Source organism: Lineus longissimus, chromosome 15 (assembly GCF_910592395.1).
Source record: "Lineus longissimus chromosome 15, tnLinLong1.2, whole genome shotgun sequence".
Lineage (NCBI taxonomy): Eukaryota > Metazoa > Nemertea > Pilidiophora > Heteronemertea > Lineidae > Lineus > Lineus longissimus.
Genome location: NC_088322.1, coordinates 5876755 through 5887105, shown reverse-complemented (window position 1 = coordinate 5887105; position 10351 = coordinate 5876755).

The following is a 10351-nucleotide window of genomic DNA, read 5'->3' as shown; positions in this document are numbered from 1 at the left end:
AGGGTTGTCTGCAGAGTGTGACTGAAAAACTGGTGGCAATTGTGCATAGCCGGTATACATGTTACCAGCTGCTGCGTCGCTCCGAGGTGTTGACGTTCGCTGGTAAGGTGCAGCTGCATAGGTCTCCTCCATGGGTACCTGTTCATAGGATGTCCTGTTCCCTATTGCTGCTATACTCACTGAAAGGGCCGAAAAAACATCTACCAGTTTCTTCCTTATAGTTCCCAACAGCCCTAAAGCAGGTGGAGCAATCATCCTAGGTCCATCCTCACCATTGAGATCCCGCTGTCGCTGTATCACAGGAACCACGCCAGGAAGCTGTCGATGTCGTAGTCGCATACCCTCCTGCATAGCCGGTACATCCTCCTGCACATCCTCGTACACCTCTACATCCTCGCCATCTTGATCTGCCATGGTTGTGCTATATTATCAGACCCAAGTCTGCAACACACACAGTCTAATGATAAACAAAATAAGAGCCTACCTGTGCAACTGTAACAGATGTCGGCAGGCAGACATGCAGCCCAGTCATTTACCAGTATCACAACCTTACATTCATAATACTCTTACCACCATCCACAATACACCGTACACACAACCATGATCATTCCCTGAAGAAGAAAATATAGCTGGTTGTACCGTAATATGACAATGCAAAAATATTATCGAGCTGTGTAAAAATTTAGTTCTTACTTAAGTGGTTCATTCCAATGTCACTTTCTAAACAAAAATAATAAGAATACTTTCATGAATTTCTTCAAATTTACAACGGATGCAGAAAATGTTCAAAATGACTTCAAATATTATCAATCAAACCAAACCAGTCCACAATGATGAAATATCAGTATCGATGCAGCTCCATCAGTCATTAGTTGTGCTGTAGTCGTCTCACTCGCCTCATCCCGAGAAGCACAGCTTGCCGCATGCTGAAGTTATACAGGGATAGTCCCTCCTGAGACGTGAAATGAATGGCATCACCCGACAGCCGGTCCTGTAGATTAACCAACACCGAGCGATCGTGTTTAAACGGAATGATACGACGATTGTCAGCGAGGGCTGACCGGACTGCAAAATTGAAGCGTTCCCTCCTCTGAGAAAAATCTGGTGCAACGTGAAGACCACGTCGAGATTGCCGTCTATCCACTACCAAACACAAGACCACTGCTGATACACGATACACATCGACCAATTCCTGAGCAAATTCCACTAGTTGCCTGGCCAGATATTCAGGTGAAAAATTGTGGGCGTCTACCAAATCGTTAGTACCCAGTTCAATAACAACAAGGTCCGGAGGTTTGGCCACTATAAATGTACGAATAAATGCACGCCCTTCAGAGTCGATCTTTAAACCACCACGGCCACAAATTTGAACATACTCTCGGGGAACTCCAAGATAAGGACCAAAGTTAAAAGAAGTGCCTACCCACCGAGGCAAACCATGAAAGTTAATCATATATTCCTTGTAGCGGCGAACAAACGAATGTCCTACTACGAGCACATGCATGGTAGACACAGCGTCATGTTATCGCAATCACTGTACATTACACATAGCCAGAGCATGTATGTGTATCGTATAACATACTACATAGGACGCTGCGTGAGGACATCCATTTCAAAGACAAAGTTCCAGCCACCTAGAAAATGTAGGGGCCTATAAATATCGAAATCGTTCAGGTGAAATTCATTATTATCATCATCCAGGTCGAGTTTAAGCCGAGGGTCGCCAGATGTGCGGTATTTCCCAGCTTTGGGCCTCGCAACAAAAGGGAAATCACACGTGTTTTGAGTTCACAAAACGGTACTACTTTTTTTTACCAGCTCACCAAACTGGTGTCACAACGTATTGCCAGAGGGCAGCACCAACACGTGCTGTTCTGGCGTCCCAGATATGATACACCGGCCATCTTAAAAGCAGATTGTAAACAAACCTGAGTGGATTCGATGGACCAATTCAATAATCTCATGTAATTGACATCTACAGCCGCTGCAAGTGTACATGTGTTTAACATTCACAAGTCTTAGCACATTATTTATTACGAAAAACCGATCAGAATATGCTTTTCAGAGCTCCAAATATCCAAATTTCAACGACCTATTTAGCACGCACGCACACTGTTGAACGAGAAGTGATCCGCAACCTCTTCACAAATGGAAGAAATTCTTCCCAAAACGCAGGGATATGTACTTCTTTTCAAGATGGAAGTCTTACACCTGCGCTAGAGGGTACTTGTGAGCCTCGATCAATGCCATCAAGTGTAACGATTGATACGCCTGCCTTCATTGGCTAGTTGCGTCAACGTCTTGTAACGCCGCCGCTGATTGGATAATTCAGATATCGGATATCGGATATCGGATTTCGGATTTCAGATTTCGGATCTCGGAAGATCCTTCTCGACTTTGAAAACATGGTTTTCTTCCATCAAACTAGGTTATATGGAAAAAAACATAGTTTTTATCTTTTTTGAAACATGGTTTTCATGAAACTTATACTTTTTCGAATGATGCTGTAGTTCAACATACATCGTGAAGAACTTGACATGCATTTCACCAAAACCGACGGGCTCACTGCGCATGTGGAGTAATGAAAGCTCCTGATCTCCAACCCAACCTTTTCCCCAGACGAACCATGCGTACCCCCTGTGGAGACGAGGTAAAAAGACTAGAAATTCTAGCAAATGGATTGGAAAGTAGGTTATATTTTTATTCCCCCACAGGGTACATTGAACCATTTCGATTTAGGGACACTTGGACCCACGAGTCGCATAGAACTCGGGATGCATAGAACCCACTCGGTAAGTACTTCAAGAACGTATGAATACTTTGGGCGTGTACCAATAGATATTTCCTTATTCCGAAATCGAGATTCAGACAGTTTGCCGATGGTGATATCCCAGCCGACAAGCGCCTTCAGAAGTTTAATGTTGGAAGCAGGTTGACCTGTGTCAGGCAGTGTCAGACCAACGATGAATGCATGTCTATATCGTACCGAACATCTGATCGGACCTGTGTTCTCTCTAACGTCGACTTCTCACCAGAGAGTGTCCAAACATTGTCGGGAAGTGGTGTGACCCTATATACCATCGTTTTGAATTGAAATGCTGTTTGGGGGAGCACGGTGACCTGCGGAAAACAGGTTAGAAGGAAACGAGTTGTCAATCAGATAGTCTTGACGCAATGACCCCGATTGCAACCGCGAACCTCGGAAAACCCATGCAGGATTCTGATGAAACTTTCTGACCGGGTATTATAGTTCTTAAGCCATGCCCAGTGTTTCAACCATATACATGTATTGATAAATCAATGTAAAGGATGGCTTCGCTAAAACTAAGTACAGTGAATTCATTGAAAGTAAATATTTTTGCCTGGGCACCTTTGGGCTGTACACTTTATGAAACACAAGGTAGAGACTTTCTGGAGTTTCAGATTCTTGGTATTATTCACCCTTCTCATGACAATGCAAGCTCTCACCAGCAAAGTGTTTTCCATATCGCTCTTGACAAAGGTACTTCGTTGAACTCAGGAATGGGACCAGGCCATATTTCCCAAGAGATAGTGGTGTTGCACAACACTAGATCATTCTTAGGAGATACCTAACCAAAGCTCTTTCAAGGAGTCAAATAAAGCTGGTCAACTATGACACCGACTGCTCGGGGTGTGTAACATTACTATTTGTGATCACACTTTTACAGTTTAGTTACAAGAGGTCCGCCACGTACCTTCGGCCAGGCCTATCAAAAAAAATGGATAAATGAATATCCAGTAAGTAAAACAAAATATTTGAGTGGCCATGTATCATTATTCCAGATGTATGTCCCGCCGAAACTACACTTTTTAGCTCAGCTGACAAGCTGAGCTATTCATATGAGTAAATGGTAGAATGAATGTCCGTCTGTCTGTCTGTCTGTCTGTCTGTCTGTCTGTCCGTTAAACAGGCACGTTTCGAAACTATGGCGGATAGGCGATAGATTTTCCCTATAAGCCATTTAGACCCTTCAGGACTCCTGAATAGACCAAGTGTGGGTCCGGCAGGATTAACAGTTTGGCCACCAGGGGGCAAAAAGCCTAAATCACAAAACAATTTTTTGGCGCTTTATTCAAGCAGATAGAAGCTTGAAATAAAGTTGAAAAGGACCGCATGCATGTAGGTCTTGAAACTACTAAGAGTAGTTTTGATTGATACTACCAGTTGGCGTTACTGAGCCAAAATATGTGTTGACCTAGTTTAAGCTTGATTTGAATTTCCCGCTCTTGTATGACTCTGAAGGTTGTGGGTTCCAATCCCACTTCGGGTCAATTTTTTTTTTTTTTTTTTTTTTACTTTTTTCACTTGTAAATACATTTTCTTTACTTTTTTGAATAATTTGGTGGGCGGCCATCTTGGTTTTTTTTTCTATTTTAAAGCCTTTGCTGTATCCAGAGTGACATGAATTTTATGGTTGGTGTACAATAAGTCTCCTTTACATGATATCACATGGGCTTCCTATTTGACCTACTTTTCAAGGTCAGCCTCGCTCAGGCACTTAGATTTGACTAATAAGTGGCATATTTGTCACCATTTAAAAGTCTTTTTACTTTGGTATGTTTGCCTGATATATTGACAAAACTGAGGTTGAAAGAGATCTATCGGGTACTTTCCATGTTCATATATTTCAGCTGAGCGCCAGGCCCTTGGGCCTCTTGTTTATTATAGCTGTTAGTAAAACATTGTCAGTGTGTGAAGGAAAATGGTGCGCAGTGAGGCCAATTTTCCGCCCCTCATCGTTTTTGCAAGTTATTGACAGCTGAAGAATGATCATCAGATTGAGATTAGAGTTGGACAAGTAGGTCCTGCAGTCCTGTTTTGTGATATTTAAGAAAAATTCGAATTTGAAAAAAAAACTTTTTCAAACGGAATCTAAACCATCCCTCCTATGCTCGAGTCTATACAGCGGTCTGAATGGGATCTACCATTTTCTTCGTTTATCTTTGTTTAGTAACGAGCTATAACAGTTATAATGAGATCGCGTATGAAGGAAACAGACGGGAAAAACGTTGTTAGTGTTATAAAATGGACGCAGCTTCGTTAAAAGGTATTACTTGGTTTTACTTCGAAAAAACGTTTAAATATTCTAAAGAAGCCAGGCTTCACACAAAGCATGTGTTGCTAAGAGCGTTGATTTGTAACAAACTCTTCATGTATGACGAGCGCACTCTTCATCCTGATCGGTAATTGACAATAACTGATTGACAGACGACAGTGCTCTCCGAGATTCAATCAGCAAGTGATGCAGATGCTGAATAGAACTTGGATATATTGACCAAACTCAATAAAACAAGTTCAATTATGGGCGTCCTCTTGATAACTTTGAGAATCAAACAAAAACCGTCATATTACATACATGTAGCAGACGCAGTTAAGATGTAATAATATTCTTCTTGAATAATATTCTATCAACGATTTACAATTTTGGTTTCAGTCATAACACTCAGTATTGGTTGAGTGTTGTGCAACACCACTATCTTTAAATGTGATCGGGTCACATTCCTGAGTTCAACTAAGTACCTTTGGTCAAAACAATATGAAAAACACTAACTATGTGTAAGCGTTCGGGCACGACCATATTTACGGATCCCACAGGAACATCATTAGCAACCTATTGATAACCATTAAAACGCAATAGACTTTTTGCGTTGTCCTGGTGACGATGGAGTATATTTAACAATTAATGTTTGTTTAGTTTAACTGGTGTTAATTTGCTATATCACGGAAACCAGTCAGCAAAGTAAGACAGGCCACCAGGATATATTGTCGTGACATTCAGTTGAAGACAACAAGCAGAACAATTTTTATGTTTGTGTTGTGCCTTGCCTCGGCGGTCTTGATGGTGTCAGGTGAGTATAGACATCATAAAACGATCGGCGCTCATCTTGAGATAATACAGTATATTCCACCAGTTCTGTTTCCACTGACTTCACCACGGTCCCCGGTCAACGACAAAATAATTTTATTCTTACGTGATTTCGCTCATGCATAACAATTCCTGGTGATTACTTTTGCAGTTGTGTAGGCAGACAGCAGTGATAACAGTCTATTATGTAATCACCCGTCATTCCTTCTCTTTGCCCGATTAACTGCGAATACGATAACCAAAATTAATGCTGCTTGAGCGATATCGCGTACGAATCAAATAGTTTTGTCATTGATCGGACACCGGGTGCACAAAAAGAGGTCAAATACAACTCGTTTTTCTGCTTTTTTCTAGTATTTTCAGTTTTGAAGTAGTGAATTATACTGTCTTAATGTTTTTCCCTTTCATTACTGAAGCCACCATGCTAAGTTGTGCATGTTTGCTTTTCCCTTTCCCTTAACAACTCATCAGACTGGTGCAGAGTGTCCAAACAAAACATTCTTCACGCCGTCCTGGTGAAGATGTCAAGAGATCATTGACAAGGACTTCACGACTCTTGCTGGTACGTACCAACGACTGAATATTATGTAAGCTTATTCTTGCAAAACACAATATCCATTTTTACTCATTTCTTCATGACACAGCTTTTACACCGCCGCCGGCTGCTATCTGGATGATGAATGCAGATACAAGGGCCGAAGATCAATCTGGTTTCGGAAATAATGCAACAGAATATGACGTCACGTTCACATCTGGCCCAACGGGTGAAAAGGACACAGCGTTTAAATTTCACGGACGAGCTACGTCCTTCCTGAGTGTCAAGGGTTCGAATTCTCTTGATGTTTGTGCTAACGGATCATTTTCAATCACTGCATTTGTGAAACCAGAGAAAAGCCCTGCTGCCATATTGGAGTATACGGAAGGTGAAGTATTTGGCTTGCGTGTGTGGTTTTATCCATCGAATAACCTATACACTAGCATGGAAGAGCAGCTATCGTCATCCGGGCCTATGTACACGTTTAGTGACCTCGTAATACCTCTCAACACATGGAGTTTCATTTGTATTTCTTACGACATGGGTGCATCCAAGCTGATTGGGCAAGTTGGCGCGAACACGGGAGAATTCACCACGGGCTCAATCAAACCGTACACCAAAACAACTCAAATCATACTCGGCAAACGCTTGACGCGTAACGATAGTTACTTTCTTGGGGAGATGAGCTGCGTTATGATATTCAATGTCGGGCTATCTGTAGATGACATGAACGGAGCTAGGAAGTACTGTCTGAAGCGCGCAAAGCCATACGGTAAGTCGGAGATTTCGAGTTCAGCGATAAAAAATATTGACTTTTTTAGTTATCTAAGGCTCTAAGGGACCTGAACTGAACTGCAATTTAGGTTGCTTTTCGCTAGAAGGTGGTCAGATGGTCTATTTTGAAATGTTGAAAACGGCAACCAGGTTTGGTGTGAATATGATCAACTCATAAAGAACCTTTACACGACGGGTCGCAGATATCTGGCTAGAAATGGCAAAGAGTCGCGTGACATGTAGACCTTGGAAGAATGGTTTCTGGATCAGGCTCAAGGAGGCCAAATTGTCGGTTGTGGCTAGAGTTGGGTGATGGTTAAGTCAGGCAGTTCGAAAAGAATCATTCAATATTCCCCCACATGGCACATTGGACCATATCGATTTGGGAACACTTGAACCCACGAGTCACATAGACCTTGAGATGCATAGAATCCACTCGATATTAAGTATCTCAAAAATGTAGGGATGCATTGGCCGTGTACCAAGATATATTTCCTTATTCCAGAATCGAGATTCAGACAGTTTGCCGATGGTGATATCCCAGCCGACAAGCGCCTTCAGCAGTTTAATGTTGGAAGCAGGTTGACCTGTGTCAGGCAGTGTCAGACCAACGATGAATGCATGTCTATATCGTACCGAACATCTGATAGGACCTGTGTTCTCTCTAACGTCGACTTCTCACCAGAGAGCGTACAAACATTGCCGGGAAGTGGTGTGACCATATATACCATCGTTTTGAATTGAAGTGCCATATGGGACAGCACTGTGATCTGCTGAACATAGGTTAGAAGGAAAGGAGTTGTTAATCAGATAGTCCTGACGCAAGGACCCCGATTGCCACAGCGAAGCTAGAAAAACCCATGCAGGATTCGGATGCAATTTCTGACCCGATATTATAGTCTTAAGTCATGCCCAGTGTTTCAACCATCGATGTATAAATCAATGTAAAGGAATGCTTCGCTTAAACTCAGTATAGTGAATGCAATGAGAGTACATACTGTATACGTTGCATTTGCTGGCCACCACAAGAAGACCAGAATAGGCCTATATTACTCCTTATACATGTTTTAGGCCTTCATAGATCAACTGCATTGTCAGGGAATGAGGTCTAGGCCTGTGGGAAAAACTGACATCATAACACATTGATTTGAGCACACAGGGCTTTATTGGAGAGCATTACCCTATCAATCTCACTCATCTAAATCTTCAAGGAAATGAAGATCATCTTCGGGATTTTCGGCATCAACTTCAAAGTGTACCTCATCATTTTGATGAGGCGGATTTTCTTGATTGCCTTCAAGCCCACTCACTCTCCATGCTGTATTGATTGCTTCTGGGGCAATTCTCTCCCAGGCAGTTGATACCATCTGAATTACAGCATCCCTGGTGATTTGTGGAGAACGACCTCTACATGGTCACGCTCTTGTTGATGCCGGTGCGCTTGGAACATATCCCAAATTAGGAGGAATGGAAAGTTGTCTCCCACAAACGGTATGAGGCAATCATTTACCCCAGCAATCAGTGTCTGCCAACTGGCCCAGCCTGTTTGCGAGCCCGTTACCCGCACACCATCGGGGGCAGTTGCCCGAAGTCGAGCGATTTCTGGACCATCATCGCGCAGACCCTTGAAAATTATACTTGCAGGGAGTTTTCTCCCACACGCAGTCATCGCTAAAGTCACCGTACACCCTAATTTTACATTTCCTCGCGAAGTTCGTATGTCCACTTGTTTCAAACCTTGCAAAGAGTACGTGTACGTGGGTGCGATGTCCCAATGAACAAAATTTTCATCCATGTTGACGAAAATCTGTATTCCATTATCATTGATAATGTTTCGGACCTCATTTTGAAATGCCGTTACCAACTCTGTAGCATTGAGCAGTATTGATGTAGAGTCTTTGCAAGTCTTCCTGTAGCTAATACCATGACGAGTCAAGAAATCTTGTAACCATCCACTTGATGCTGAAAATGGTATGAGATGAGGGCGCAGTTCCATCCAATGTTCTCTCTGTTCCTCAGGAAGATCGTGCCACCAAATGTTGAAGAACCGTTCACCCTGGAACATCAGGTAACTCCCAGCCGGAAGACCATGTTCTCGACGCTGTAGGAACCAATCATTTAAGAGTCTCTCTACCTCTGACCATCTACCTGAAATGAGAGAGGAAAATCGTAAGGGCCACATCACCTGCCTGCCTACCAGCCCCCACCTACATTTCACCTCATTCACCTGATTCATTTCCCCGATGCACCAAGGTCACCAGGATAACTTACCTGTGCCATCAATTCCATGTTGCCTTAGCCTTTGCATCTGTCGCAATCTGTATGTGGATTCTCGGTGTCTCTCGCGCAATTCATCCTCCTCCTGTATCCATCGCGCAATGGTCCTTAGGGGAATGCCACGTAGCTGTCCATATTCTGAAGGAGTAATCCCATTTGGCCTTGCAATGTTCAGCTCATGGTACTCATCAAGTCGCCTGATACGAATATCTAATGAGTAGGCGTTCAGTCTGCGAGGAATTACGACATTTTCATTATCACCAACGGCATCATTTTCATTACGGTCCTCCTCAGCTCCATTCCCATTGTCCATGCACCAAAGACGGTGCAAAATCAGGAGAAAACGAATTGTCCTTACAAGCATGCTGACAACATCGACTGCCTTGGCCGCAACATCTTGCTAATCAATATTGCATAAAATTGTTTTCAAAGGCCTAACTTTCATTGACAGTTAATGTCAGTGTGCCAGCAGACTGCTGACGAGGCAATCCGTAGCTTCCAAAATTATTATACAACATTTCAGTGAGTGGTGACAAATGGAACTCTCCTCGTGGCCTTAAACATGTATAAGGAGTAATATAGGCCTATTCTGGTCTTCTTGTGGTGGCCAGCAAATGCAACGTATACAGTATTTAAGGCTAGGACTATTTGGGCTGTACACTCAATGAAACACAAGGTAAAGACTTTCTGGAGTTTCAGATTCTTGGTATTGTTCACCCTTCTCATGACATTGCAAACTAACACCAGTAAATTGTTTTCCATATCGCTCTGGACAAAGGTACTTCGTTGAACTCAGGAATGTGACCAGACCACATTTCCCAAGAGATTGTGGTGTTGCACAACACTAGATCATCCTCAGGAGAGGCCTGACCAATGC